The 27552-nt window shown below is 47.2% G+C and overlaps 1 long non-coding RNA gene across 1 annotated transcript in view; it reads left to right on the top strand.

The window, feature by feature from the left end:
* LOC106631224 (uncharacterized) overlaps window positions 1-27057 on the top strand; it is a 317186-nt gene extending 290129 nt beyond the window's left edge. Inside the window, exons 24-32 of the long non-coding RNA XR_008732814.1 lie at window positions 2084-2271; window positions 3404-3498; window positions 4808-4985; window positions 7714-7897; window positions 14613-14683; window positions 15399-15540; window positions 16168-16279; window positions 16403-16618; window positions 18052-27057. This is a non-coding gene — a long non-coding RNA (uncharacterized LOC106631224). The remainder of the gene's footprint in view (window positions 1-2083; window positions 2272-3403; window positions 3499-4807; window positions 4986-7713; window positions 7898-14612; window positions 14684-15398; window positions 15541-16167; window positions 16280-16402; window positions 16619-18051) is intronic.
* The last annotated feature ends 495 nt before the right edge of the window (window positions 27058-27552 follow it).

The following is a 27552-nucleotide window of genomic DNA, read 5'->3' as shown; positions in this document are numbered from 1 at the left end:
CAAATGAAAAGCCTCTCTCCTTCATGTTTCAAGTGCCAAATTATGCTTGACATTTCAATTTCCCCAAGGCGTGCTTCCATAAAATTGTCTTGAACTCTCCTCAAAGTGTTAAAGCCTCCTTCAGCTCCTCTAGTGGCATCAAACAGGTCTGATGCAGTTCTGTCCGGGGTGTGAAATGTAATCATTGTTATAGCACGGCACAACCGGCATTCCGTGGAAGCACTGAATGTCTCTAATATTTTCATGGATGGGCTTCGCAATCGGCTTTGCAATGGGGCACGATGTAAACGCCGTGCCCAACACATTGCCGCTGAGGTGGGAGATGATGGTGTCTGGTGACTGGTGTGTGGCTTGTTTTGTACCGTTTCTGGGAATTTGGGATGTGCACTGCTTGCGTGTGGCTTGTTTCACACGAGGATCTCCGTGTTATGTGTCTGTAGCCAGGAGGTCTCGAGTCCTTTGGAGTTCTGTAGGAGAAATCTGTAACCACTAAAATTTTCATTAGTTCCCAATGTTCCAACATTTTTAGGAAGTTTGAAAGCCTGAATTTTTCAAGTGTTTTGACCATGTCCCTGGTGAAAAATACCAAGAGTAGGGAAATGGCAGAAAAGCTGTGCTTTTCCCAATCTGTTCCATTGACATGTTTTGTTTTTCTTTAGTTTGTTTTCTTCTAAAGGTCAGTGAAATTTTCAGTTGCATGAATTTTATTGACTTTACTCATTGCAGTCAGGCTTTTGAGGGAGATGCTGAGCTTACTTGCACTGTCAGTGCCAGGCAGGCAGGAGCAGCCCTCCTCCCATGCGAGCGGGAAGACTGGTGACCCAGCTTTTGAGAGACCTCACTGAATTGAATTCTTTGAAAAATATACCCTTAGGCTGTGGTTGCTGAGCACTTGAGAAGGCCTGTGATTGATGACATGGTCATTACGAACATGATTAAGAGCAGCCAGGATTTACATTTACCACCTTGGCCTTTTCCAGTGTCTGCTAAACTGTGGTCTCGAGACCACCACGGATGCACACAACGTGACTGTGTGTGTGGAGCGGGGAATGGGGGAGCTGTGATTAATTTGGCTGGCAACATGATGCTGGCTCCCTTCTTTGATTGCAGCTGATGAATAGTATTTTAAAAGCTAAGAATACATTAAACACTTTGCTATAGCTCCTATACAGTCTGAGGGCCAGAACCACAGCTGTGCTCAGTTTACAATGGGTGCAGCTGAAGAAAGAAGAGGAAGGAAAAGAGACAGCTTTGAGCTTAACTTGAGCTATAGATTCTGCTTATCTTGGGAAAGCGGCTGGGGGCACCGGCACTGGTCCCCCCAGTGCTGGGAGACAGCGGGGGGAGTTGCTGATGGGGTTTCAGGCAGGAGCAGGACTCGCATTCTCCAGTTTTGGCTGCTTTGTCGTGTTAAAATAACAAGTTGTCACATGAGCAAGGGGTTTGTGTTCCCTACCCTGCCTCCAACATTGCAGTTGCCCCTGTGACTGGAAAGTCTTCTCCTCTTTGCAAAGCTCGAATCTCTCCCTATGCCATGAACATCCCGCTCCCATGGCAGTGCATCCCTGCAGGACTTTGCGGGGTGCCAGCCCCTGCAAGGGTGGGCAGTGTGTGTGCGCTCCCTGCCCCCCCTACCCAGCAGGCGCCCCCCGGACTGATCACCGTGCTGCTTCCCTTCTGCGGGATCCTCTGGGGATCTCACCATTACCCTGATTCCCCCAAAACCTGCACGGGCTTCATATTTACCCCCTGCCTCTGCCAGATTTGGGTGAGACTGGGTGTCTGGCCGAAGCCGTTGGGGGGAACGGGCGGTGGGGAGGCAGCTGGATGGCAAGCTCAGGCTCACCAGCCCCATTTCTTCCAGGAGCTGGGGTCCTGCTGGGGTGGGGAAGCAGCAGCTCCACAGACCAGGAGCAGAGCAGGCTCCTTCCCTGCACTTTGTGGCCAACGTCCATGACGTCACCTGGCTTGAGGAGTGAGCTACAAGTGCACCTTTTTCTGTATAACACAGCAGCTCTTCTCTAACATCTGTTTTTCGATTCTTCATAGTACTGGCTGTTAACGAGTACAACTTTCATTGCAGGACCCTTGACTCAATGTTTGTGCCAGGACGTTCATTGCAGTCGCCCTGATTTGATGGCAGCCCTTGAAGGAAACAAAAATGATGGTTTTGGAGCAGTCTCTTCATACGTCACGATGACTTTTGGCAGCAGGAGACCCGTTCACCCCCCTGAAGAACAGTTCTTCAGACACAGGGTCTCAGCAGGCAAGGTACCAAAGAGCTCTGGGTTTCCTGCCCGTCAGGGCGAGCAGGAGGACTGCCGGGGCCTCGTGGAGGGGTGACTGTAGGTGGGAGATACTCCAGCGTCACGGCAGTTCTTCACTGGTGTGGCTGCCCACTGGGTGCCAGCCAAGTCCCAAGTGGGCCCTGCTTGCTCATTTCCATGAAAAAATCAGAGGAAGATTTGGGTGTGTTCCCCACAATGTGGGAGATGGGGAATTTGCTCCTTGCGGGAAAGCATGGAGTATCGCTTCTACTGCTTCCCGCCTACCTACTCGCCATTACTTGTTAACCTCAATACCTTTCTGTCTCTCCAGCCAATCCTTCTGCCCCCAGAAGGTTACTCTAGACAGGTTGGCTTGGCACGGGGCAGCCATGACAACTCTTTAAACCATAATGATAAATTATGCTCCATTGCCCAGTCCTTCTGGAAAGAGATTTTAATGTGGATTAAAATAAAAGAGGTTTGATAGATGCTGGAAATGTCTCCCTTTGGCTGTTAAAAAAAAAATATCTGAATGCCTGTAATATTTCTGCCGAGAATTACAATAATTGGTATTTAAATAGTATTCTGAGCAGAGCTCCGATTGCCTAGGAAAGCCAACCCCAGGAGCAAGATCTCTTGTCTTTAAGAGCTCAGCCAGGCTTGGGAACTTAAAAAGAAACTCAAATTACTGGGAATTTAAAACATGCCCTTGCTTTGGCTTGAATGCAACATCAAAGCAGGAGCTTGTGTGTTCCTGAAAAAAATGCCTCCTTCCCCTCCCAGCTGCTAAATGCTGTTTCTCCACTGATTTTATTAGCTTTACCATCCCAGCATCACCTCCATCCACAAATGCTTTTTCAGCGTGCTCACAGGAAGGAGTCAATTTTTCCCTCTCCTAGGAGGAATTACGCGCAACCCAAACAACTAGTGCCAGGAGGTAAAGAAGGCTGGTGATCTTACAGACACCACTGTTTCCTTTTGGAGCAGTGGGCACAGCGATGCTCTGTGTTGAGAGGGCCTCTTGCATCAAAGGATGTGTTAAATCCATCGCCCATCTTGTGGTTACACTAGATCCCATCACCATGGTGGTACTTGTATTCAGGAGCCACTGGCCAAATTCTGTCTCACTTCCCCAGGACCCAGCCGTTTCAGGTGGGCACTGTGTTCTCCTCAACCTCCTGCTCTCACATCTGTGATCTCCATCCAAGAAAGGCCGAATGACTGTTTCATAGTAAGTAGCACAAAACTCATTTTATAATGACTCATTTTATAATTTATATAAAATATACATTTTATAAAGTTTCTTTGAGATGAGCTCTGCTGTCTTTGTACTTGTCAGGTAACTGCTGCCATCTTTCCTGCTCCATCCCAAATCCAACATCTTTTAGGTGCACACCATCCCACCTGTTTCCCACATAGTATTTAAGTCTCTGCAAATCAAACCTCTTAGAATACTGCCATTTCCACACTTGGCCTTTTCTCTATAATCATTCAGCTCTCCTAGCATGCATTTGTGACCCCGGTAGATGACTCCACTAACGGAAACACACTGGTGTCAAATGCCACCAAAACGCTCTGCTTCAGGTAAGCTTGGAGCTCTGAGGGCATTGCTCATAAGGCTCAGACCTTCAACACAGTTCACTGTTGAACTGAATGTCCTCTGTTTTAATTCTCCTACTAAAGCCTCCATTACCTGTGCAGGATTTGTGATTGAATAGGACTAGCCAGGTCTGTGAGTGTCACACAACACATGGCCGTGTGGGCATAGCCAGCCGAATGCGGGAGGAACCGGTGCAGGCACCAGAGCTCTCACACTGTGCCAGGTTGCTGGACCAGTACTGCTGTGTAACTCCTGGTAGCAGAGCTACGTCGTGCTGGACCAGCACTGCTGTGTAACTCCTGGTAGCAGAGCTGCGTTGTGCATCCGCATGCAGCCCTGGATATGGCGTATGGACGTGGCTGATGTTTCTAGTGTCACCAATAACTACTGTGAAATGTCTCCCTTCGCCTTGAAATCGTTACAGTTTTATGTGACAGCAGCAGCTCTAGTCCCCAGCTGAGATTAGAAGTCCATTAAGTGCCTGAAATTGTGTGAATGCATAGTCTGAGGACGTGCGCTCCTGACCAGCTCCGTACTGCCGGGTGCTGAGCTAATCCGGGTAACCCTGCCCCACGCAGACACCTGTCCATCTATAGGTACCCACCTATACTGACAGAGATAGTGCCAGCAGGTGTCTGCTCAGGGTAGTAGATTGTAGTAGCAGATGTAATCTTCAGGTTGTGTTTGCATCCTCTGATTTTAAAGAACGTTGAAAGTGAGAGGAAAAGTCCTTAACCTCACAGAGCTGCTAGTTGAATTTATAGATTAAACCCAGGAATTACAAGTTCAATTCATTATTAGTTCAAATGGGAAATAATTCCACTGAAGACAGTGGAAATTATTAACTCGGGGAAGCAGTTAGTTATCTAACATTTCCCCTCTAAGGAAATAAATAAAGAAACCTTGTTTCTCATGTGACATCTGTTGCTTTTTTCCCCAGTGTAATTCTAGTGATTTCTGCAGGGTTATTTCTGGGACTGAAAAACGGGAAATGCACAAATGCTCCATTCACGGTGAAGTGCCTTGTATAAACTCAGCCTGGAGTCAAGTGAACACACAGAGGGGAAAAAAGGAGTGTGTCAGATAAATAGTCCTGAAGAGGAAATGTCAATGAAGAGGTTTGTGAAAGTAGAAGCACAAGACTTAGCAGCCCATTGAATTGTAGGAGATACTTTAGTTTCTGAGTAGTGAATCAAGGAGAGGCAGTGGCTGCTGGTGGCTGGGGAAGTTACTCACTGCACGGTGAAGGTTGAGCACCCATCGAGCTTTTTGCTGGTCACAGCGAAGAAAAAAAAGGAAGAAGAGAAACGCTTCCTGGGACTGTTCAGCAGCTCAAGTGGAGATGGGAATGTCATGCAAGAATGGCGATATCTGTGCTTAAAAATATGGACAGATCTCTCTTTGAATCTTAAAGATCACAACAAGTATTTCCCTGTTGCGTCAGGGGGTTAATTGATCCACACCTGACCGAGAACTCTAGTTCACACTTAGGGGTAATGACTTTGCATGTCAATGGGATTCCCAATTCTAGTTCTTAATAACTAAAAATACCATATTTAAATTTTTTTGGTAGTCCTCAGGCAGCCAAGTCTCTGTAGCTGCATTAACATGCTTGGAAAATTGAATTCCAGAGCCTCAGTGAGGTTGTTGCACGTTGTCATATCAGCCAGCCAAAGTGGGGCTGTAGACCTGCAGCAACCCCCTTACCAGCCCCAGCTTTCACCTACAGCAGATCACAGAAAATCTGGATAATTACTTGGAACTCCAGAAGTGTTGACATGACCTTTCTCATGGGGGTGACATCCCATGCTCCGGTGGCCATGGGCTCTTATTAACTCAGATCTCTCCCATCTTCGGTGGCCATGGGCTTTTACTAACTCGGATCTCTCCCATCTTCAGTGGCCGTGGGCTCTTACTAACTCAGTCTCTCCCATCTTTGGTGTAGTGGATCCTTGACCCCAGGATACCTAGCAGAACCAAACAGCAGCCCACTGCCACCAGCCATGCCGCGTTTTCCTGGGTGCCTTGCCCTGCCCCACAGCCAAAAGCTGTGACCATGAGAGGCTTCAGATGCTGATGGAGCAGCAGGGATCATTACAACTGAATAGAGCCATATATAAAGGTGGAAAGATCCTCTTAGCACTCATTAATTGTAATTTTCAGGATTAATGCAAAAGATTTGGCAGCTTGACAGAGGAGAGTTTTCACACAGATAATTCACTGTGGATGGCCAGAGCTGAGGGGAGGGTCAGTGGCTCCCCCAGACCCCCAGCAACAGGTAAAGAGAAGACCAGAAGTAGCTGGACAGGGAACAGGGATATAAAGCACCTGACTGATAGGTCAAAAGATGTATTTTACACAAGTCAGTGTAAATATTCATGTGATTTATTAGAACAGCAGACTTTTCATTGATGACTGTATTGAACTGAGGGTTATTTAGAAGCCGAGGGGATCAATACAGCAGCTGCCAGCCAAAATCTCCAAAAGCAGCTGAAGCAGAAGTGCGTTTTGGAGCGCCCGACTTCTGCGTGAAGTCCTTTAAGTGCCCCCTAAACCCTGGAGTGACCTTCCGCACGGAAGTGTATCTGTGTGTGTATTTTAGTGCTGGAGCAGTGGACCCTACCAGGGGAGCCTGCTCCTGAGAAGCTGTGGAGCCGCCTGGTTCCTGTCGTGCAGGATGAAGCCCAGCCCAGCCCCCTGGATGTCCCCTCAGAGGGCCAGTGCTGGATCATGGCTTCAGGCTCAAGTCGGCACCTTCCCTGCCACCCTCAGCAGCCAGGGGAGCAGAGGGCAGCGGGGGGGCTGCAAACCACCCTTTGGCTAGCTGGGCTGAGCTCTCTGGCCCAGCTAACCCACCCTGGTGGCAGTGGGGACCGTACGTTGCTTCCCTGACCCGCTGCATCCCTGCCTGCACCTCGGAGCCAGGGGAAGCTCTGTGGCAAGGCCCTTATAAATGTGATGTCTTTGCGATGGGGAGCAAAACCCCCAAGGAAGATGCCTCTGTGTAAACCAAGTTATTCTGAAGTACGTCCAGAACTTCTCACCACTGTTGATGTTGTGTGTGTTTCTAAGTATTGGGTTGTACTCCTTATCACTTTTTATTACATTTATTCCTTCAGAAGAAAAATAACTCAAATGTCCCTAATCTTTTTTAGCGTGGAATTTTAGATTTTAATGGGCTTGTTTTAATTTGCACATATTCTTGTTAATAATGAAATCTGTTTAACGAGAGTTAAACCAAAAAGCCTATAATGCTAATTCAAAACATAAAACTCTAGTGCATTTCTGTAAGAATTCCCTGTTAATATTCTTAAGGCTTTTTAATGGATATTTTAAGTAGGCATTGGTATTAGCAGAAACATCACACAAATTAAAATTAGGCTCTTGGTGACTATTTTAAAATGAATATTCACAGACTCTTCAGCATGAAATTAAATCTAGTTACATTTGACGCTGCTGGTATATTTTAAAGAAGTATACTTTACTGAAAAAAGATAGTGTCGCCTGTGAGCTTATTATTGATAGTTAATTTAATTTATCACAACCCGTTGAATGTAACAATCAGATTTTATATAGCATAGCCTAGAAGCCTGTGTCAGGCTTTAAATCTGTGGAGATGGAGCCTGAGCCAGTAGTTAAATGATGGAATTAGAAACGGGGAATTCCACCTCTGGCCAAGACTCTTGTTTCACTTGGGCAGGTTATAGAAACCTGCCCTGCTTACTCCACTCGTTGTGATGCTCTAAAATGGAAAATCTGACTTTGGGGGTTTGGAGTTGCCCTATAATTGGGCCATCTTAGAAATCTTAGAATTTAATTTTTTTTTCTTCCCTTGTTTAAACCCAGGACTTTACATTGTAGTCATCTGTTTCACAAGCACTTTTGGACCTTACAAGGCACACGACTTCTTGCAGCTCCCTCCTTGCATGTTGGCCCCAGCTGTTGAGGACCGGTGGAACCTCCTCTACAGCTTCAAGCTTCTTGTTTGACGTTAGCTCCTCTGATGCCGGTGGGATGTATAAAAATATCAGTGAGCGGGCAATCGTGTCCGTTCTTCACAAATATTTGCTGCTCTTTGCTGAATTATTTCCCTATTCTCCTTTTCTTGTTCTAAGTATACAGAGCTTAGCTCAGCATTACAAAATCCAGATTACCATCCCTAAGTAGCATGGCAACAAAACCTGTGCTGCAAATTAAATGTGTGCAAATCCACTGAAAGTCCAGGGGATTGAAGCATATGGTAAAAATCAAGCAAAAGGTAAATCCTGAAGGCATAGCTTTAGGAACACACATCTGGGCTGAGCTGATGGAGGGGTGAGGAAACATCCCTACCTACCGTAAGAAAATGCTTCCATGACGCCCCTGCCTATTGCTATGGTCATGGGATAGTCAGATTCAAAATCTACCCCAGTTTTTCTGGTTTATTTTGGCGATAACACCTTGTGACTGCCTTCAGGTTTCTGGAATCAGGCAGCGCTTTCCACGATATATCTTGGAGCCATTAAAACACAAAAGCAGAGTGGCGTCTTCCTGCTGATGTCCACCACAAGGACCTGCCATTCCTGTGATACAGTACAGCATGAGACTGGTCTCCCTTCGAAGTACCTCACTGGGGCAAGGGTGTTTTGAGTTATGTGGTGTGAGGATGGCAAGTGTTTGAACCACTCACAAATGTAGACAAGACAGGGTCAAAGCACATGTTTCGTTTTCACGTGGGCAGCCGGACTGTCTGAAGTGATAAAAATTGATTTAAAGTCATTATCGTTTAATGGGCAGCAATGAAGTGATGCTGAATTAAAGCACTTTGGTGGTTTGGGTTCCTAATTCCCATTTGCAGAAGTCACCATCGGATACAGAGTGGCTGGGGAGGGCACAGGCTGCCCACCCCCGCCTGGGGCTGTGCTGGGAGCTCCCTGGCGCAGTAGGATGCGTGCGTGTGCCCCAGGGTGCTGTAGCACAAGTCTGCTGGAGGGTGAAACCCACGGTGAAGGCAGTTGTGTCCCTGTGCAAATCCCACTGCCTACTTTTTCTACTGTTAGACTCGGGAACCTGCCCCCTGCCCCTCTCCCCTGCCTGGGCACCGGGGACATGCTGCCTGTGCCACCCGTTCCCACGTTATTAAAAAACAAACGGTGAATGTGTTTGCTCTGTAAGCCCTCAGCTTCAAACCTGCTGTATCCCCTGGCTCCCTGCACTGCTGGGAGCGGTCTCGCTGGTGCCAATAACACCGCCTGTAACAGCAACAGTGTGCAGTGCTTAAATATTTGCAGGATCACTGACTGAATTGGCATTCTTTGCCAAAATGATCTGGGCTCCGTGAAGAACTTGTGGAATAAACATGCTAATGCAGGGCCAGCTCTTCAGCTAGCACGGGTTAGTGTGGTTCTGTGGAAGCGAAGTTGAGGATCCGCTTTTCCTTGGGGTCTGCATGGGATATGCAAGGAAAATGAAGAATGCCAGCAACTGTATGTGCAATTCCGTGATGAATTGGTGCATCTTTTCATCTATTGTTTTGATTTTGCTGTTTTCTACTGCTGGGAAATTATGCAAATTCTTCTCGCACAGGAAAAGAATACTGATAATTAAGAAATGTGCAGCTTGGATTTAAAATAATCTTATAGATCCACACTGGTGTTGCCACACAGGAGCACATTAATTTCTGTGGCAACTGTTCTCTGACCCCCAGGATGGGTTCTCAGCCCTCCAGAAGGTCACTGTGCACATTTCTCAGGGAACACTTGAGATGGGAGTGGGGCACTTGCACAAGAAAAACAAACCAGCAGAAACAGAGGGCAGGACAACAAGGCAGAAGGGCCTGGCCACGTTTCAGGCCAGGTTCCGCAGGTGTAGTTGAACAGCCTTGTGGATTTAGGGGAGGGGAAGGAGACTAAGTGCCTTCAGTGGTGTGCGGGCTCAGAGCAGAGCTGCCCCTTTGCTGCCTTCAGGGGACAGGCACTAACTGGCAGGAGTGGCAAACCAACCTTTTTTTGCAGGTAACCTCCTTAAAAGGCCAAAAGAGATCCCACCCTTTAGAGCTTGGGCCATTTCTAGCTACAACTCAGAGCTGCTGAGATAGACTGCCATCTTTTCTGAGAGGTTTGGGCTGCACAGTAAAGGTGTCTGTGCCCCGGGGGTGAGGGACAGGGGTCTCAGCAGTATTTGAGGCCATCACCAACTCTCATGCACAAGTCTACTCCAGGGGGACAAGTCTCACCCAGATGGACATTGTCACTAAGAGAAAAATGCTTCTCTGTTGCTGAGCTTCTCGGGTGGCAGTGAGGGCTTGGCAGCTACCTTCATGAACAGCTTGAGGACCTTAGTCTGCTTCTTTTTAATAGTGGTATTGGAAAAAACTCATGTTCCAGCACAGCTGCTTGACCATAGGGTGCATCTGTCTTAAAATCCTCAAAGAGAGATGGTAGCAAGGACAGGTGAGAAGCTGTACTCTTGCAGCATGACAGAACCTGTCTTGGAAGAGGGTCCATGCTCCGCTAAGGACCCTAACTGGAGGCCAGTCCGGCACATGGAGTGGACAAAGAAAGTCCAGAGGGTTTCTCAGTTTGCATTCTTGCTGCGGTGTCCCACATGGGTGCAAAGTCCCAAGTTCCTCAGTCCTTCCCATGTAAGTGTTACGACAGGGTGCCAGGCTGAGCTTGGGGGCTACAAGGAGCCACAGGCAACACGGACCTCAGCTGCAACGCTGGTTGGTTGAGTCTCCACACAGTTATTCTGATTTCCAGATATTGCAATTTCTACCCAAGGTAAAAAGAAAAAGTTGCTTGTTAAGAGGAATAAAAGAAAAGAGATTTACTGATTGGGCTTTAGAACCAGCATTTTGAGGGCTGATGGTCAGAGTCGGGTGGCCAGTGAAATTCCTCCTCCATGCACTGTGCTGCCAAAAGCCCAGCCGTGCTGGTCTGCAGGGCTTCTGAAAATCCAGCTGTTAATGCCAGGTGAAAGCCTAGCCCTAGTTATGGAAGTGGAGTAGGTCAAAGCTTAGCCCTAGATATAATTAGCACAACGGTAACAAGGGCAGGTTATTTCCAACTACAGCAGACCGTCGTATTTGCATAGTCTCTGTACAATTTATTGAAATTTGCAAGAATCTCAACCAGTGAGTCACATTAGCGGAGTGAATGTTAACCTGGGAACCTCCACAAAAAACTTTACCTTGACTTTCTGCTGTATATATTTTTCACTCAATACACACTGTCACTGAGTAATATAATTCTCTTCTGGGCACAACTGTCAACCTGGTTTCCAGAAGGGACACATGTCGCAGGATTTATTTTATTCCATTTAAGTAACTATGACCAGTTGTCATAAATTGAGGAGTTGAAATTGCCCGTTCCCTAAGGCTCTCTAACAAATGAGATCAGAAGTCCAATGAATACATGTCCCGCAAAGCTTTTCAGTTCAATTACATGTATCCATGTGCAACTGGTAACGCCACAATCAGTTCAAATGGTGTCTTTGCAGGTGTGAAAGACCGCAAATTGAAGTCTGTATCACATCAGTATCCAACGTGTTACTGGAAAGATTAAAAGGAAAATTTTCAAGGGACAAAGGATGAACAATTAATGAGCCCTGGAGTGACTCTGAAACAGGTAGCAAAGTAAAACAACTGTAAAAGGAGAAACCGTCAGAAGTGAGCAGTTTGGTGCCAAGTTTCAGAAGGAGATTAGTGGAGAGTTTCACTAGGTCCATTAGTGTTTGCAAAGTACTTGTGGAGTGGATCAATGAGCATCACAGAAGCTCCCAGGAGGAAGTGAATTAAAAGCTGCTTTTTTTTTTTTTTTTTTTTTTTTTTTTTTTTTTTTTTTTTAATAGTGGGAAGCAAATAAAGGAGAGCTCTCACACTAGCTGATGAGACTAAACAAGGCATTGTATGGACATCTGACCAAATAGTTCTGTCTATCCCTACTAGAGTTAGGGTAAGGTCACTTGGAAAACTACGTGGCCATGAGAAAACTTGGAGATGATGGCCAGCAGAGGCCAAAACAGTGGTTTTTAAGTGACCTTAAATCAATCTCTTTTGAGCTTTGGGTTTTTGATCTTAGATTCTGAGCATTTGGGAGGGGTGGCTATTTCTATGAGGGCAATAAAGTCTGTGACTTGGTTTTAGGAGAAGCAGTAAGAAGGTACTAAAATCCTGAGAGCCACCTTAAAAACGCAGCGCCAGAGCTTCAAATGATTACGCCAGCACAGCACCACTGAAGCTTCCCGAGTGCTATTGATTTACACCAGTTGAACATCTGGCCCATATGCTTTGTATTATTAAATACTTCTGCGATTATTATGTGAACAATTAAGATTCATGGAAATGAAAAAGCAGTCTATGAATTGTGCCTTCAGTGCAATTCAGGAGGAGGAATTGCTCAGGGAATGTGCTGCCTTTTACTGTAGCTGTGCAGTTCATCTCTGTGCTTTTCTAGAAACCAGAAAATGAATGGGACCTCAAGAGGTTTACCAGGCCATCTTCTTCCTCCAGGGAAGAGTCGGCTTCAGCCCTGTCATATTTCCTTAATACATTCTTAAAACTCTGACACTTGAGACCCCAAGTGTATCCCGGCACTCAGTGCTGGTGCTGAAGCACTGCAAGAATCTTTCCCCCCGGCCAAGCCACCACTCTCCCTGGCTGCTCCCGAGCTCCCACCTTCTCGTCTCTCCAACGCTGCCCTAGGGAAGGGCTCAGCCCCTTCCTCTCCCTCTCTCCCTTCCTTCTACACAAAGCCTGTTGTTCTGTTTGTCTCTTCTGCGTAACATTCAGTCTGGTCAGTCATGTTGGAATTCAACACCGAGGAAGTTCAGGCAAACCTGAGTAAATGTTAACACTGCAAATTCTCCTTTTTATTTTTTTCCTGTCCTTAAGCCTGATTCCCTTTCATGGTTTGCTGCTGAAGTATAGAAGTACATCCAGCCGTAAGAGAAAAAGATCCATCTTTCAGCATCAGGAGATTAAAGGAATAGAGTGAGATAACATTTTGCAAACCTGAAAGGATTTGAAAATCCCTCTTCTGCTATTTCTGGAAAAAAGTCAATGGCAGGGCAAGATTATCTTCATTAATGGTATGAGAATGAGCGTTGGCTGCAAGTTTTGTTTAACCTGAAAAGCAGCATTCAGCAGCTGGGTTTCCACATCTAAAATAATATCCAGAGAATCAAAAATTCTTTGCCACACATAAAATCATCCTCCAGTTGTGTGTAATGGAGCTCGGAAGCGTAATGTGTGGGAGAGAAGGATAACCTTTTAACATCTCCACAATCCCCGGGGACGGGCGCGTTGCTGATTAACAGATGCTTGGTGACTTGAAGTTCCCGAAGTTAAAGCTTTGCATGTATCGCACAAGTCACTGGTTTTATTGAGGACTAGGGAGAGACATATTTTTTTGGGGCTTTTATCCCACTTTTCAGATGTGGCATGATGTAAGTGACTGCTCTGAAGTGAAGGCAACTGTTCTTCGGAGCTTGCTCGCTCCGGCAGCACAGTGGCAACGGCTCCGCTGGGGCTGACCCGTGGTACCTGCCTCTGCTGGGGGCCAGCAGCATCTTCCTCGGGAGGAATCTGGGGGCTCACATCAGCAGCAAGAGGCATGAGCAGGCATGGCCTTGCCAAAATACCTCCCTCTCTTTAGGTATTCAGCATGGCTGGAGGAGAGGGCTGTTACTTGGGGGTGTTTTTGCTGATTCCACCCAGGCTTTGGTGTCTGCGCAGAGCTGTGGCGGAGCTGCTGCCAGCCCTGCCTCCCACACAGCCTCCTGTCAGGGGAGCCGAGGACATTGCCTTGGGAGCAAGGCTCGCCAAGACGTCTCTCTACATTGGGAAAATGGTCTTGGCGTGCAGCTCCGGTGTAGGACCATGTTGCCTGCAGCCAAGCCTGCATTGCCCACCCACCAGACACTGCTCTTCAGTTCCCTGACCAGTGTAAAGCCTTGCCAGGCCAGGAAATTGGTGTGCAAACCTCAGCTGCTTTGTCCTCACTGAGATTTTGTGTGAAATCTCGAGCTCAAGTGAAAAAAACCATACCTTTCTGTGCTAAAGATGAGGCTGCAGGTAACTCAACTGACCAGAGTAACGTGGATCAGCAGCAAAATTGGGAAAGGACCCAGAAGCTGCCAGGGACACCCATCACAAAGATTTAGACCTTCACTTGAGGCCATGCAAGTTTTTTTTTTCCTACTGACTTGGGATTAGACAGGTCTTTCTGGAGGACTTTCATTTATATGTCTTGAAGTCAGGCAGCTGTTATCTGTTCTCCTGCTGAAAACATCCAGCACATGGTTGATCACTGCGTCTCCGCCGCAGGAGCTGCACGGAGAGCCGGGGCTGTGTGCAGGAAGAAGGTCTAATTAACAAAATCTACACTCCAAGAATTTGCTGTTTTCAGGGCACTTCTCCACCTGCCAAGCTGTGCTAATGTTAGCGGCGCACGGCGAGAGGAGTTTTGAAACAAGTGCTGGAAAAATCCCAACCCCTGTCCCTGAACAAAACGCTGCCAGCTCCTGAAAGACTTGTATGACAGACTGAGAGCCCTGTAGCTGTCAGTTCTTCATGCCCTTTGGGCTCTGCTTATTATTTTTGAATACTTTACCTCTCTGGTGGTTCTTCTGGCAGTGTGTCTCCTTTACAAGCAAAAAATAAGGGTCTTACCATGGCTGCCTTTAAGTCTTGATTTAAATAGGCTAACTATGACTTCTGATGTCATTATAATGATGATAATCTGTGTCGGATTTACATTTTGCAGGAATGTAAGAGGTACATCTTAAGTTGTGTCGCCGGTCTCGTGGCGTACGCCAGCAAGGTGAACAGATGCAGGTTGGTGCCTTTTCCAAAGCCCTGTAATGAAGCAAGGGAGAGGTGAAAGTATTAAAAAAGACCCAGAGGTGGAGCAAGGGCTGCAGTGCAGACCTTCCCTTCCCCGTTTCGTCACTCACACTCACATCAGTGACATTTCATCTGCGAAGGGCAAATAAACACAGGAAAATGATTTGGAGATGGAAGTTCAGAGAGGTGTGGAGAAGGAAGGATTTGGTGAGTGAAGGTTTTGTGAAGAGAATCACTGGCTGGGATTACTTGACAGAATTATACTTCATTACTGATGCTTCACAGCCTTGATTTTCATATTTATTTGTGACTCTTCTTTTTTAAACCACGGGCTCTTTTGACATGAGAGTCATGCTGTGTAAAGCGCTATTGATTAGAGTTTCTAATTTCATGCCATTACAGCATGACCATTGGGGAATGAAATCTATTTTATTTTTTCCACCAGGGCCATGCCAGCAGTGCTTGGGATGCAGCCATCGCGCAGGCTGTCATCAGCAGGCATTTCCAGCTAAAGATCTTTGCTGTTTCAGCCAAAAGGCGAATTTGCCCAAGGTCTAAGCCTCAGCTCAGTGTGTTGTTCCTGGAATTAGGACAGATCAGTGGCAAAGTGTATTTTGAGGCCAGAGGTTTCCAGAAGGATGACTGACTTGGGAACTTTCCATTTTTCACTCAGGCCTGCAAAAGGCCATTTCTTTTCCCTTTCCAGAGAGATGGTTGCCATTTGCAGTAATACCTCCTGTCTTTCCACCATCTCTGGTTTGGTGCTCAAACAAGTGAAGAAAGTCACTAAAGGTGTAGGAGAATCCCAGATGGCATCTGCTGCAACCGTGTCACGTGCGTAATCCCAGGTATGTACAAGCTGCAAGAACCGATTGTAAACCGGACAAAGATCTGTCCCAGCTTTATTAGAAACAGGATTTTTTCCTCTCACATGCTGGATTTGGCCCCTTCTGGGGTTTCCCAAGGAAAAGGTTTGTGGTATGACAGGGGAGCTGGTGGGTTAATGGCATTTCACCCTGTTGGTGCTGCCTAGGGGCATCTTCCCTCTCCCTCCAGGATGCCTTGCCTGTTTTGGTGTGTCCCAAAATAATCTGTAAGAGGTTTCTGTAGCCTCTTGCAAAAAAATATTATTTTTTTATTTTTTTTTGCCTGTGTAACAAAGGCTTGCTATCCTAAGGTAAAGACACTGGGAAGGTAAAGTCAGCCTAAGTCTGCAGCTGAGCCTGACTCTAATGAGTTTCCCTCACGGTAGAACTAACGTGGCTTGTCTTACACGCTGGTTTTACCTCTGAACAGTAGACACGCACTAGCTGTCCTGGACTAATGAAGCTTTCCAGCAGTGAAGACAAGCTCTAACGGAGCGGCTATAGACATGTGAACCCCTTACAAATAGCCAGATGAGAGAAGAGTGAATGCTTTAAATCTGTCAAAGGGGAACCAGCCGAGAAAGTTCTCCGACTTCTGCTTTATTCCAGGAGCTACTGACACCCGCCAGTGGGTGATGAATTAGTGCAGCACAGCTGGAGCTACTCAAGGGCTGCAGATGCAAATCCCAGGGCTGCTTCTACGTGTTCTTCAACACCAGAGGTAGCGTGGCCAGTCTGGGGTTTCCCTTGCAAAAAGGCATCAATGTACTGGGCTGGGCTGAGAAAAATGGGGAGGCTGAGGAGGCAAAAGGGACCTCTTATTGCTGTCTATAACTCTTAATAGGAGAGTGTGCAGAAGACAGAGCCAGGCTGTCCTCAGACATGTAGAGCGACAAGACAAGAGGCAACAGACACAAATTGAAGCATGGGAAATTCTGATTAGATACGGTGTAAAAAGTGTCCACCCTAAAGATGGCCAAATGGCAGATACGGGGCCCGGAGAGGCTGTAGGATCTCCAGGCTTTGAGATGTTCAAAACTCAGCTGGACAAGGCAACCCGGTAAGTTGATGCTGCTTGGTCTGGGGGTCGTGGGTTTAACTGTGGCTGGCGTGACTTGTGTATGACACCGGGGATGACACTGCTGGTTCAGTCTGCAGTGATGCATTAGGTTCAAGCTTTCGAGCAGAAGCCCAGTCCTGCCCTAGCTAAATCTGCCAGGTCAGGCCACTCACTTCTGAATGCTGTGGCTCTGATTCAGCATTGCAGGATGCGTCTTGCTGGCGCTGTCCTTGCTCTCGCTGGTGTTACAAGTGCAACGCTTCAAAACAGGAATCAGGAGTGGGGTGCTGGGTACGGCGCCCTACCAAAAAGCCGTTCCCAAAGCCAGCAGGAAAAGAGAAAACTCTGTCACCACCCTTTAAGCCACCTGCTTCCCAATGGCAGCTCCACCCTGGGGAACAGGTTGGTGATGTCTCTTGACTTCACTGTCGGATGTGGTGAGATGTTCAGTCTCCCTTACCTGCAGAGGGTGATTAGCCAGCACCCTGCAGGTGCGGGGCACAGCAGCCCCTGGGAACGGGTGTGGGACAGCCAGGCTGGGCAGTTCAGTGCCATGCTAGCCTTGCCCTTTTGTTTCTGGAATGTGCCCCAACTGGCAGATGTATTTTAAAATTCAAAAAGCCATTTGCCTTCATGGAGTGAGCAAAAGGGTTTTTGGCCTCAGCTGGAGCACAGCCTGGCCAGTAACATCCCAGAGCCCCAACGCAAAGGAAGCATCTTCATGCTGTTCTCATCACTTCACATGAATGTCCCCACTCCAGTTGCCACAGCAGTGCAGAGGCTTCAGACAAGGGTCTGTCTTCATCTCCTGCATAGTTTTGGCTTCGCCCATCACCTGCACACATCAGATCGGCCCTGCTGGAGGTAATGGTGAGATGCGATGCCCATCACTCACAATCCATCTGCTGCTGCCCAGTGTCAGCTTCCCTTAGGACTTCCCTCCGGCAACCTGCAAAGTTTTGGGGTTTTGCCTCTGCTGGGAGGGGAACGTCAGCCCCTTCCGCAGTACTGGGGTTTCAGTGTAATGCAGTCCCGATGAACTCCATACCTACTTGCTGCTTGCAGAGTCCTGTGGGCTTTTGCTGGCTTGCTGACATTTATATACATTTCTAAATATCACGGAAGTATTGCTGGGAGAGGGAAATGTGGAATGAATGACATGGACTTGCAAGCAGCAAAGGGAAAAAGGTAGTGGGGAGTTTGCTTGTAGTAACCATGCCAATGCACCCCAAGGAGCGAAGGCTCCTGCAGGCACGGTGCCTTTCCCAGGAGATGAAATGAACTTCTTCAGGTTTAGCCCTAAGTAAACGGCAGTCCAGCTCATAAAACATCCTGAAGTGCAGAACTGTTTACAGACTTTATTTGTCTTGAGCCTTGCGCTTTGTGAGATCAGAGGCAATTTTATTACCCAACTTGGTGCAATGTCATTCCAGAAATGATCACAAATGCCATGTGAATGTTTACCGTAATGAGGAAATACATTACAGCCCGGAAGGATGGCAGTGTCTAATAGAAATATACTTCTAGAGCAGCTGAGGGCCAGTCCCAGGTATAGGCTTTTGCTTCTTTTTACTCTGGTTTCTACCTTGCTCTTAGCTAGAGCTGAACGAGGGGACATATCCAGACCCCGGTGTTCCCTGACTCCCTCTCCCTGCAGCTGGACACAGGACAAAGCCAGAGGGGCAGGACTGTGCCTTCCCTCCCCGGTAAGGGCATTGGTTTTGGGGAGCAGCTCCCCATGGTGAATTAGAGCCACGGCTGCACGGCAGAGCGGGGAACAGCAGCAATGCATAGCTGGCCGGCTTGGATTGCACACAAAGTGGAACTTGGTCAGCTTCCAGTACTGGAATCTAGCCTTTTATTTTCCAAGGAAGATGCAAGCAATTTGTCTTTAGGATGCTATAAAGGTGCCTTCAAGAATATCATATAGTCTGCTAATGCTACAGAGAACCTCTTAAAAACTTAATTGCCTGTGTCACCAAATGAGAAGAGAGTAGTCCTTTGAAAGATCCTGTGTTTTGAAAACACACAGTTGGTTCTAAATACTTTCAAATGGTACATGCTTCTTTACTCCTGCTGACAATAAGAGTAATTGCTGAGCGCAGGATAAAGGAGATTGTCTGAAATGTTTCAGCACTATTTTCTTGTTCCGTATTTTTTTCACAATGCAAAAAAGACAGCGGCATTCTTGGTCTGTGACCAAACAAGAGGAGAGGTTTGCTGCTCATGCCAAGAGGCAATCAAGACTGAGAGATCTCAATAACAAAGTGACACTTTGAGAACATCTCAGCTCCCGCCCCACTTCCGTGTGCCCCTTTCCTCACCAGCCATTCACGATCCTCTGATATTTTACGGATCACTAAAAGGCAGATGAACAAACCCAATTAATCACAATTACAGCCGTGTTTCGCTATGGGCGCAGGGCAGCAGGACCTGAGAGCCCTGGAGACACCGGGGCTGTGTGGCTCCTGCACCACGTCCAGCACAGAGAGGCAGGGTACAGCCCTGGCTGCCAGGACCAGACCTTGAGCACTGGGGATGAATAACGTGAGTGAACCCCAGGAGCCACTGGGGCGCCGAAATCCAGGTCTCATTGCCACCAGAGCACACAGCTCTTCTGAAGAAGAAAAAACTTTTAAGAAACAGCCTGCTGCCCATGCTTTAGAAGAAAATGGGCTTCATCAAGCACAGCTTCCATGGAAGAGAGGTCCTCGAGGTTAGAAACCTGCTGGAGCCAAGGTGGTTTTGGCTCAGCAATGCCTTCCAGTTTTGGCCCCCTGCATGCGTGGCAAGATGCAGCCTCGGTTCCTGCTACAAGTCTGCTGCCCACAAGGATGGCAGACAGGGATGTTTCCTCCCATCACTTACTCACTGCACTGACTCACCAACATCTCTGTTAATTCTGGGGAACAGGGAACCTCGAGCGTTTCGGTTTGGTCACTCACCCATTGCTTTTAATTTATTTTGGCCATGGTGTTTAGCATAGGGGATCCTTTCATTTCAGCCTGGTCGGAGCTAATGGAGGTGTCTCCTAGCACTGCATTTGTCCGTGTAGGACTTGTTTTGCTCTCTGCACTTTCCTGTATGGCCTGTGATGCAGCATAGTACATCACAAAGCAATATCCACTGCAACATGATGTGACATCAGAAACCTCAAAGGAGACACAGGCTTACGCTGCCTGCACTGCTGATATGTTTTCTTTGCATCTGCTCTGAAAGCAGGGGGAAAATGGGTGTGAGCTATAGCTTTAGCAATTTTTTTAAAATATATATATATTTAAGTGTTCACTGTTTTTTTTGTGCAAGCAGATATGCAAAGCACAGCAGATGTCTCAGACTTCAAGAGACAAGGGAACATTTCTCCTCAGTCCTTAGACGAAATGGACTGGGCTTTGCTCCAGAAAACAGGAACGATTAATCCATCACTGAACATGAACTTAAATGAGCTAATATTGGGTATTTTAGTTCTGATGTATGTGCTAAATGAAGTAATCATTCAGGGCGCAAAAGTAATGTCTTTGGGAGAGTGCTATAAACCATGGTGGCTGTGGCACGCGGGGCTGGAGCGGGCACTGGCATGGCTATCGTTCTTGCAGCAGGTGTGTCCCAGAGCAGCAGGAAGGAGTGCATACTGGGACCGAGCTGCACGAGACTGCTGAGTATCCTCTGAGCACAAGATGAGTAAATGCTGCTTAGCTGAGACAGTCTGCAAAGCAGTTTTGGTGTCTGGACACCTGTCACCTGCTCTGGCCCCTTGCTTTAGTGGCTTTGTGCTGAAGATGCCTCTGCATTGTGCTTTACATGCCAGGGTGAGTCCTTCCTCACATTATCTGCCATCCTATATGCTCTGCACTGCGCTGCAAGTACCACTAACCACAATTACATCCTTAAGCAAGAGAGAGCAATTGATATTTTATCATTGGGATTTTTTGCCGTGACTTTTGTACCCACCTGGAGTGAACAAACTATTACAAGTTTCATCCAATTATGTTAAGTGCAGTTGGACATACTGTGCCGAACACAATGTCTTTTCAGTGGGAGAGAGGGGCAGTCCGTTATCAGCTCGAGGCACCATCATTCATTAAGACATCATTTGCCTCTCACCAGCAGAGCCGAAGCAGCAAATCTATAGGATGTCATAATAAGGTGTGCTAATGAAAGATAGGCAGAACAGGATTAACAAAAGGGTCCTCTCCACATTATACCTTCCTCTGACTACTTTGCTCAGTCCCTGTCTTTTATGATCTCCTGAGGGAACGTTTCAAAGGGGTGCGTGGAAGTGAGGCCCACAAATCCAATTAATTGCTGGTTGGTTTGTGCCTAGAATCACTATGTGCCACTCAAAAAAAAAAAAAAAAAAAGCCCTACTGCAGCAAACTATAAAAAGGGAAATATTGGGCATACAGTGCTGTAAATAAGCCTCTCATCCAGCCCTGCCTGTTGTTCTTTCCCCGGGCTAGGAAAATCTTGGATAACTAGTTCAGGACCTTTGCTCTCATGGACCACCACTGCCCTTCTGAGCCAGTACAGTTAGGATCTTATTTTGACTGGAATTACTTGTTTGATGTGCCAGAAGCTAAGTGGGAGAAAGATCCCACTTGCTTCCTAGGGTCACAGCTCCTTGATCTCCAGCAGGCAGGACTCACTGGCTGCTCAGAGAGGTCATCATTCCTGGAGCAAGCGCTGGGGAAGCGATGGCACATGTCCTCCATCCCTTCCTCACTCCCAACTCCATGTTGGCCATCATGAGCACATCTGGGGAGGAAAGACAGAGTTAAAGGTTGTGGTTAGCCTCTTGGTCTAATCAAGGTGCCACCAGGATTCAACAACGTGTCTTCATGACACGATATTTCTCTGGCTAGTTGTCCAAGGGCTGCGCCTTATGTTTTGCCTACCTACAAAGCAGACCTTTTGTGACCTTCATAACTGGACTGTGTGTGGGCAGCTCAAAGATTTGCTAAGCATAAAAAGAAGATGCTCCACAGTTTATTGATTTTGCATTTTGTATGCTGCTACAGATCTCGGGCAGGGGGAGGAAAGAAGGACATGCTTTTACCAATGTAGTTCTACATACACGCATGTGTCCCAATGCGTAACACTAGTGAACATACTGTGACTGTGATTCAGACCTAGTGATACTGGTACAAAGATGCTTTTCTCAGCATTATTCACTCGGTGGGGGTAAGCTGGAGTGTCTCTGAAACCAGTGTGTGGAGCCAGGATGGACCCACGCAGTGCCACATAAACTCTCCCTGAGGCACCAGAGGAACCGACGGGTGGCTTCAGAAGTCCCATCACTAAGGCAGGAGGTGGGGGTTAGGGCACTGACACCGATCTTGTGTTTCTGCCAACACTTCCCACATAATTCTGTCTACAATAAGGCTCTTGGTGGTATAAGAATGTCATAAAAATCCACATCTTAAATCACTTTGCTGTGATCTGGCTGTGGTCTGCCCTGTGAGCTACTTGTAGGGGATGATGACCAAGACCCATGGTCCTGAAGGAGTGTAGTACGTGGTGCTGCAGAAGGGCTGAGCCAGGTGTCTCCTTGCACCATTACAGCCAGCCCCAAATCTGGCAGCAGAGGAACTCTGGGAGGGGCACGGAGGGACACTCCTCGTGTCTGTCCCACTGTGAGTCTGGACACAAGTGAACCACGTGGACCCCCACCCCCACCTTGCCAGCGTGGCAGCAGCCGGGGCACACTGCTGGCAGGCAGAGACCTGGCTGGTAATCTGCTTAAACGTAGACCATAATAACATGAACTTAGAACTTTTGCAAATTATTAGTAATGCAGGCTTCCCCCCTGCCTTGTGAGTGTGTAGTACAGAAAGGTGTACATTAAATTTAGCTTGTTCCTTGCAATTTGTGCTTCCCAGAGAGCAGCTACTACCTGTGGCACTTGGGACCCGAGATGCAGCCGAGAATCAGCTAGTCCAATAATTCACCTACACAATCCTACACAATCCGTCCCTGGAGGGAACGAAGCAGGCGCCTGAAGGCATGGGGGAATCTTCTATCTGTCTTCTGCACTGTTACGGCTTTTATCCAATTACCTGACTTTTTACCACCCATAATGTGTTTTTCTTCCCAGCATGCCTAGAAGAAGCACTACATCTAGTTGCCCAAAGGGGAGTTTCTGTGGAGGCAGATGAAGTGACATGACCAAGGTCACCCAGGGCCTGTGTCAGAGAGAGGAGCTGAGCCTGGGGCTCTCCCGGCAGGGACTGAGTGTTACAACGTAGGCTTTGGATGTAATGCCAGGAGAAGGATTTCACGGTTGAAGAAGAGCCCGCTGTAAGTTCTGCCCTACCTCTGAAGCCACGGAGAACAGCAGGTCACCAGGAAACATATTCTATTTCCCAGGGCTTACCAGGAGAGGCATGGCATGTCCACAGTTGGACCAGATGTGCAGCTGATTCCTTCATTTGCCTTTTTGATTCCCATTCTCATTATCAGACCAGCCCTGCAAAATTGAGTTTTCTTGTTACTTCCCAGAAATACCATTTTCCAATGATTTTTCTACTTCTAGCGTGGGTCAGACTGTCACAGTCAGGGGCTCCATTGCGGTCTGTAGGTGGATGAGGGAGGTGACGCAGGCCTGCAGCAGGGTGGCATGGCCAGGCACTGCCACCAGCACAGCAACAAGGCAGAAACTTTCAAGTGTTCCCCAGAGAGTACTTCAGGAGCCATGAACCGAGGCAACTGCTTAAGCATGCGTTTCCACCAAGAAACTCTTCTAGAAAATCTGAAACTGAGCTTGAGCCAAAAGCACGGGAGATGATCTTGCCTCAAACACTGTTAGAAGGAAACCTCTTTGCCCAAAACTTCTCTAGCTGTTTTTCTGCACTCCAGTAAACCTGGCTGTGGTCTCCACCCTGGAGATGACTTCATTTTGTTAGGTTTCTCAGCACAGGCTCTCTGTGCCTCAAAACCAATTGTTTGTGCTGCAGTTGGAAAATGTGTATCATCACAGTTGCCTTTTTTTTCCACTGCAGAGTAATTAATCGATATTTCTCATGGAGGGCAGTCAATTCTCATTACACTGGGCTTTCACAAAGCTGGTTTGGTTTTTTCACTGAAGTGGAATATCCAAGAGACACTTCATGCTCAGGCTGATGCCTTTGCTTCACACCCTTGCTTGCCCTGGGCTGTGAGAGTGCGAAGGCAGCACAGCAAATTCCACATTGCGGGAGGCAGCCACCGCTGCACAACTCTCTGCCAGTGTAAAAGGCATGAAGGTTTTCCTGCAAAGTTTTCCGTGCAGCTCTGTGCCATCTGCTGTGTGCCTGTGACACAGTGCCGAGGGCCAGGGAAGGAGCAAGGCAGAGTGCAGGCTGCAAGCCGCCAGCCTTTTGCTAATGCAAGACCACAACCCCGTGCCAGCTGTGGAATTGGGGTGGCACCTTCATCCCACTACGGGGTGGCTGAGGAGCACCATCCTGGCAGCGCTTACTGCGGTGCAGCGGCATAGGTAGAGTCTGCCCCTATAAATATATGATCCATCGTAATCTGATGGCGTGGGGGGAAGCGATGTGCACGCGTGAGAACCAAGCGCTGACTAGCACCAACAAAGCTGTGTCTGAGTCTTCCATTGGGCTCATGAGTTCCTTCCTGACTCCGTGTATTTTACTCTACAATACAGTCCTGGAAGTCATTATTATTACAAAGAATCACTAATTCAATAACGCCACTATCCTGCATGAATAACATCCATACAATATTAATGCATTTCCCCACCCCCCTGTATTCATTGCAGAACACAAAAGGTTAAGAACACAAGGAGTCTTAAGGCAAGGACGCTGTTAACACGACAGTGACTGTTACCCATGCCTTGCTAACACTGAATTGAAGCTCTGGAAATTACGATTGCAATGCACAGTTTTGGATGCCATTCACAATTAAAAAAAAAAAAAAATGGCTAAAAGTTAAAACTTCAAACAGAAGTAGGAAAGCTGCCTGGCATTACATGATAACATGGCACTTTATTATGCCTCTTCAATTGTTTGACGTTTATGCCTCTGTTTAGCAAGTCTGTTCATTATCGTTCTCCAATTAACAGAGACTTTTTTCAGATTATTTTTATGAAATTCTCATTTAATTAGCAATACAGTTGAGCCTCAAATGGCAGTTTTAAAAATATCCTTCTACCAATCAAGCAGCCAAATGGTCTTTCTGAGATATTTGCAGAATTGTAAACCTTCGTTTCTCTGCTAATTATCCCCCTGCTTAGATGATGGGAATGTGAACACCTGACAATCGGGGGTTATTCACTGGACGCTTTCATTGCACACAGTGTGGAAAAATACAAATTTCACTTATTAAAACCATCTTGTGGGCTTTTTTTTTTAAATAGAGAACGGGATTTATCAGACAATTTTCGGATTCTGCACAATAGATGGGGAATTAAAATAATGGATGACAAATAATAGAAAACAGGTGTGATAGGAGACGTCAGGCATTCTACAGGCACAGAGCAAAATGGGAGGAAATGCATTTATAGTACAATAAGAAAAGCAAAAAATGTTTTAAAAAATAAAATCAACAGTAAAATTTCAGTGAGTGGGCCTTCCTGCTATACAGCTGGAGACCATTATGGTATTTAGCAATAAATACACAAATAAGCTTAAAATGCATTTTTGCTGTATGTTCATGGGTATATGTAGTTTGGGTAGAAAAAACCCCAGCCCTTAATCTGCCACTGAACGCCTTCCACATTCGCAAGGGAAGGTGGCAGCTTTCCAGGTCTCTGCTGCTCAGCCCTCTTGTTGCGCCGCGCTCTGTGCGATGCTGCTGCTCTCCAGCGCCTTGGGGTGGGTGAGCACATGCACCCATTGCAACGCGCCTGCTGCCCGTGGCCAGCGCCGCTGGCTCAACAGGGGAGGGGTGGTTGTTGGCTGGTATCGCGGAAAACTGATGTTGCCATAGCAGAGGGTCATGGGGCAAAATACTACATTTCAGAAGGAAGGAAACATCTTCTGTTTCAGGTTTTATCGCTGTTTCTAGCAGGAGATAACAAGACTTCTGCCCATGCCAGAGGTAGATTTTAGATGCTGTTGGTGCTACGCGCAATGCGAGGGGACAGCTGATTCAGCAGCTGTGAGTTTCCAGGGCTCCTGCTCTCATGGATGGATATCCAAGCAGTCCTCTGAAGCCCAGACAGGTAGGAAGAGGGGAACTGAGATACCAACACGGCCCTTTCCAATGGCTGAGACACTTCAGGTTTGCAAGACCCCACCAACTCCTCACCAGCTCTGAGAAGTGCTTCCAAGTCAGCATTTGGGGAGCAGGGAGAGAAGGCACTGATGCCTGCACCCCGGCTCTAAGGGGGAGTCATGAAATAGTCTGCTGCTGCAGCCAGATAAGTGGAGAGGATTCCTCCGAGAGTCACTTTGGATCTCCAGCTGCAGTAGTACGTTGTTATGAATCTCTATCAGTGCACTCGTAGTGCAACTGGAGAGTATGTCTGACATTGCCTCCAGTGACCTTTTCAATATAGTCCAAGTGCTGCGGAGCTGGTGTTTCAAGAGGAATTCAAATCGAATTTACTCAGGCAGAAAGGATTGGCCTGAGGATAGCCCTGCCACTTGCTTCGCATTTCTCCTTGTCATTCTCATGGAAATTGCAATTCTTTATGCATGATGCTTCTTCCCGTGCCACCGCAAATGTCTCCCTTCAAACAACAGGAACAGCCACGCTGCTTTGAACAGCGGGTCCCAGGTGGCCTGGCAGTGCTGCTGGTGAAGGGGGTTTGCAGGTGCTGCTGGCAGCTACAGGAGTGGGAGGATGAAGGTGTGACCTTGAATGCACCACGCTGAAAGGTCACAGCGTGGCCATGTGCACCGGCACCCCAAATCAGCTGCTGCGTGTCAAGGACCCACCATGGTGTTAAAAGATGCAGCTCCTTGGTCATGGGATATGGGAACAGCTGAAATCTGTGTAAGCTTCAGGTCCAGTTAGAGAAATATATGGGAGAGAAATTAATTGAGGGCTCTGCAAGGCAAGAGCAGCCAAGGAGCAACGTCTTGGTGCGTAACACCAACGGCTCTGGCATGAGGTCTCTGCCCTTCTCGGGGCAAAGTGCGTGTGGTTGGGAGGGGGAAACGTTGGGGTTTTTTCATGGGCTTTCCTGGCACAGTATGATTATTTCATACATGTTTGTATGAGGTGCTTTAAAATGTAATTTCTTTGATTAATTTGGTGTCTGTGTTTTCACTGTTTTGTTCGCTCCAATTTATGACAAAATTGAACAAAGTGGGTAACAAAATATAGCCCTGTCAGGCTCCTGTCTTCACGGATATAAAGAAAAATGTGAAACTGTCAGGCACACAAATGTGCCAAACCCCAAGGAAAATTATTACATTCTGCTTGACATTTACTTTAATTTTACAAAATTCTGTAATACCATTATAAATAATAATAATAAAAGGCGGCATGGAAATATTTGTTAAGTGTATTTATTTTCATTTGCTGGCTTTGTGATTTATGGGTTTGTTTTATTTTATTTTTTCCCTCTCTCCACATCAGAAGAGAGAGTGAGCACCTTGAGCTCCAGCGCTGCCGCCTGCCTGTCTGCGGGCCAGGGGGACAGAGCAGCTGAAGTTGGGTCATCCATGGAAACGAGCCCTGCTCGTAAGGATGTGGGGAAGTGATGGGATGTCTCTGCTTTCAAAAACTCTGCAAGCCTTTTGTTGAACCCCTGTGAAGTGCTCTGTAAGGGGACAGGTAACTGGGTCAGGTCCATAACTGCTAATACCAAGCCAAGAAAGTTGGTTTATACCAGCTAAGGGTCTAACTGGGGGTGATCTGGTGGTGCTGGGTTGGAATGGGAGACAGACACCCAAAATAAGTGTGGGAAGTAGGCGGTCTAACCCAAAGACTCATAGTGAAAGTAGAGAGTTGAGCCTGGAGAAAAAACCACAAGAGTGTAGAAG

This window comes from Falco cherrug, chromosome 1, assembly GCF_023634085.1.
Source record: "Falco cherrug isolate bFalChe1 chromosome 1, bFalChe1.pri, whole genome shotgun sequence".
Classification (NCBI taxonomy): domain Eukaryota; kingdom Metazoa; phylum Chordata; class Aves; order Falconiformes; family Falconidae; genus Falco; species Falco cherrug.
The sequence above is the reverse complement of the archived record's forward strand: the minus strand, read 5'-3'. Positions and strand labels throughout refer to the sequence as shown.